Consider the following 4,473-nt stretch of genomic DNA (forward strand, 5'->3'; position numbering starts at 1 on the left):
CTTCTGTGGACTCATCTTGAAAGAAAGTGTAAAATGAGAAGACACAAGGGCCCAGGAAAGAGCCCTAGGGAGCTCAGCATTTGCCCAGCAGAAGGGAGAAGAGGAAGGAGCCTGTTAGGAATCTGAGGAGGAGCAGCCGGAGGAGGGGGACTCAGGAGAGCATGCTGGTGTGGGAGTCAGGAGAAGTGTGTCAGAAGGGAGCAGCTGACAATGTCAGAAGCTGCCAAGAGGCACAATAAGATTGAGGGAGGAAGTGAGTGTGGCTGTTTCTTTATGGGCCAGAATTTTAAAACACCAGGATAAACGGGCATCTAACAAATAGCAAGTACACAAACTAACTTTTGTACCTACCAGACTTCAGGCTAAAACTAGTACAAGGGATACCTGCCGGGGTAAGGAGAAGCCCGGGAAATTACAAGAGAATGTCCAGTTTCTAAAATGACTTACAAACAATTATCATCCAAACAAATAGTATGAAAAAATATACACCTGAAAAAAGTGTGAAAATGGCCAAGAAAACACTGAAAATCAAGGTTAATGGAGGAAGATTTTACTGCCAGTTATTAAAGTTTACTATCAGCTGTGCTGACTGGAACTGCCAGAATAGTAACAAGCCAGGATGGGAAGCCCTGATACATGACTTTGGTGGGGACTGTAGGTAGCTCCTCTGGCTACCTTCTTTCCAGTTGAACAGGCTGGATATCTAACTCACTTGCAACCAGGTTCAGCTGCTCTGCTGTCCTTGAGTTAGACTTGAAAGGCAGCGAGCAGAGGCCATTTTCCTGCTGCTTCTGATGGAGATGCAAGGCTTCCATAGGAAACAGGGGTCCACCTGTATAAAGAGCCCGACAGCCATATTCTCCAGGCACTCAGTCCCTCTTCGCCACCCCAAACCAAGTGACAGTCCAAGAGACTCTGCCCATGGAGACTCCACCTGCTGGTCCTCCAGGTGGAGTAAATGATAACAAAAATCTCCAGCTTACTCCTAAGTGTTTATTCTGAAGGCAGAGTATGTGCAGCAAGACCAGATTTTTGGCCCAGCCAGCATTGACTACTGCAATGTCAAAAGAGCACATAAACAGACTTAAAAAGCAAATGACAAACTGGGAAAAATGGCTGTAACGTAGGCAGCAAAAGGCTGATATTCTATAAAGAGTTCTTGCAAATGAATAAGACAAAGATGAATCCAAGTGGGCAAAAGATTACGTGTAGGCAATCGGCAAAAGTGATGCATAAAAACAGGTTCAACATTACGAGTAATTAACAGCGTAAAGCTTAAAACAATAACACAAAACCATTGTTCCATTATATTGTCAAAGATGACAACAAATGGTGGGACAGGGAAGGATGTGGAGAAAAGTTGGTGTCAAAGCTGTGCCATCTTTCTGTACATGTTTCATATTAATCAAACGCCTTCAACAATGAGCACACCTTTTGACATCAGTTCCTAGACTTTATTCTGAATAAAATAATGACGTGCACACAGATTTAGCTACAAGTACTTCTGCAAAAGTTAAAAGTTGAAAACAACCCAAATGTACAAAAATAAGAGAGATAATTATGGTACATTTGTATAATGGTATGCCACTTGGTCATTAAAAATGCCATAGAAGGCCAGGTGGGTGGCTGACGCCTGTAATCCCAGCACTTTGGGAGGCCAAGGCAGGAGGATCACCTGAGGTCAGGAGTTTAAGACCAGCCTGACCAACATGGAGAAACCCCGTCTCTACTAAATATACAAAATTAGCCAGGCATTGTGGCACATGCCAGTAATCCCAGCTACTCAGGAGGCTGAGGCAGGAGCATCGGTTGAACCATAGAGGCAGAGGTTGCAGTGAGCCATGATCGTGCAATTGAACTCCAGTCTGGGCAACAAGAGTGAAAACTCCGTCTCAAAAAAAAAAAAAAAAAGCCATATAAGTGTATTTTTTATAGGCTTATTTCTGGCTGCTGGTTTTACAGGTGGTTTTTGTTTTTTTATTTTATTTATGGTTTACTATTTTCCTGTAATTACTGCACATTTTTTATTAAACTGGCAATTATATGGTGAAAAGGAGAGAAAGGCATTAGTAAATTCTGAAGTGACTGAAATTAAGCTGTAACTCATCATTAATAAATAAGCATCACGGCCAACATGGTGAAACTCCATCTCTACTAAAGATACAAAAAATTAGCCGGGTGTGGTGGTGTGTGCCCGTAATCCCAGATACTTGGGAGGCTGAGGCAGGAGAATCGCTTGAACCCAGGAGGCAGAGGTTGCAGTGAGCCAAGATCGTGCCTTTGCACTCCAGCCTGGGTGACAGGGAGAGACTCCGTCTCAAAAAAAAAAAAAAAAACTATATATATAAACAAACAAACAGACATCATTACATACTAACATTTACCTGAAATAAGCTAGATTTCGTTTTTCTACTATGGGAGGAAAGACCTAAAATAAAAATGGACTTGAATTATAGAAAGTAAAGTTACAATTCAGGCATATGTCTTTGAACTGAAATTTGTACCTGTTATGTGTGTATAAAAAATATATCCACTAGTTTAAAACAGTGGCTCCTTTCAGCAGGGTGGGATTAGAGGGGGGCAGGAGGCAATTTTTTGTTCACACAACTCCATTCGACTTGTTATAAGAAGCATGAAAAATCGAAGGTCACTTAAAAAGTAAAAATGGTTATAATTACGAAAATACTTAGAAATATGTAAAGTACCTACGGTATGATCATTAGAAATCCTATGTATCACAGTATACCGTGCTTATAGCTGTGTTCATATATTTCCACGTGAAAGAAGCCTGAACAGAATACTCTACAATGAAAACAGTTGTTCAAGGTAATTCATTCCTTCATTTCTTCCACAAGTGTGTGCTGAGCTGCTACTATAGGCCCGGCAACTGTTGTAGTCACCTGGGACAGAGCAGGCCATCAAAAGTCAAATGTGCCTCCACTCAGGGAACTTAAGTTCTAGTAGCAGGAGACAGACAATACTTGGTAAACACAGCGAGTATTTTAGGAGGTGTGAGTGCGTGCCATGGGAAAAGCGGAGCAGGCCAGAGACTAGCAGTGCTCTGGGTCAGGGGCAGGTTTGAACAGGTTGGTCAGGAAAGGCCTCACTGAGGTGACACGGGAGGAAAGATTTGAAAGAGCTGAACGGTCAGTCCTGGAAACGCCTGGAAGAGGAGTTTTGCAAGTGACAACAGCCCGTGCAGAGGCCAGTGCAGAAACAGAGCTGGCTAAGCAGGCCAGCGGGTCGTCCGGCTCTGCGGCCACTGTAAGGACTTTAGCGTTTTATTTCGGGCATACTAAGAAGCCACTGCGCGGTTTGGAGCAAAGAAACGACAGGATTCCCGTGGCTGCCGTGCGGGAGGGTGGGGAGGACAGGGGGACCGAGGCGCTCAGGGGAGGGACGCAGCGGGCTGCGGGTGTGCTGAGATGATGCCGCCTCGACACAGACTGAAGGCAGTCAGCAGGGTTTCTCATCAGCACGTGTCGACAGCGCGAGAGGGTGAGGCTGGCCCTTCCGCTTCTGGCTTGAGTGAATGGAGCCGCCATTAATGCTGATGGGAAAGACAGGTGGGCGGAGCAGGTTTAGAGATGGGGGAAGAAAAGGGTCTTCTTTTCTTCCTCCTTGGAATCATATATCCCAAGCAATATATAATTAAGCAATATGTATTTTTTCCCTTAAGAAAGTTCCAAATACTATGATACTGTTCCAAATAAAGAAATCATTTCGAGACTCCCGACGCAGCCACCGTTGCATTCCCAGTACTGGAAACGTTCCAGTCGCGTCAGTCCGTGCTCTGGAGAAACCCCAGGACGGAACTCAGGCCAGGAGACCAGGCCTAGATTCCGGTTTTCGAAAAGGGGGCCGAAAACGGAGGCTGCAAATGCATCCCCAGTCCTGGCGGAGAGGGCTGCACGGGAACTTCAAAAACGAGCATCGGGTCCCCTGGAGTCAGCGTGAGGGAAAAGCGCCGGGCAATTTTGCAACTTAAGAGTCCGATGTGTGAAGGAGCCGGAGGCTGCCTGCGAGGAGCCCCGGGCACGGCTGGAAGGGCCGCACCGGCCACGCCGCCCTCCTCCCGGCGGGCCCGGCCGCAGGTACCCGGCCAGCACCTGTCCGAGGGCAGCGCGGGCGCAGCCTGCAAGGTCCTGTCTCGGCAAGAGAGGCAGCGAGAAACAGCGGCAATGAACGAAACAGGATCTTCCTCCACTCCTGCTTCACAGAGCCCCCAGCCGAGGCGCAGGAACACACAGGCCGCGGCGCTTTCTGAAAACCTTCTCGCCAGGACCCGCGACGAGCGGGGGAGCACCGCTCCTTGCGAAAAGCCAGGTCCAGCGCGCCGCTGCTGGGCGACCTTCGGGCGGAGGGAGAGGGCGGGGCTGGCCCGCAGCGGCTCCGCCCCCACCTCAGCGTCCTCGCTCCGCCCCTCCCGCTCAAGCCCCACCCAGCACCCGGAGGGCTGACGCATGCGTGCTT

This window comes from Aotus nancymaae, unplaced genomic scaffold (assembly GCF_030222135.1).
Source record: "Aotus nancymaae isolate 86718 unplaced genomic scaffold, 86718_ANA_hifiasm-v0.15.2.pri h1tg000015l_1, whole genome shotgun sequence".
Taxonomy (NCBI): domain Eukaryota; kingdom Metazoa; phylum Chordata; class Mammalia; order Primates; family Aotidae; genus Aotus; species Aotus nancymaae.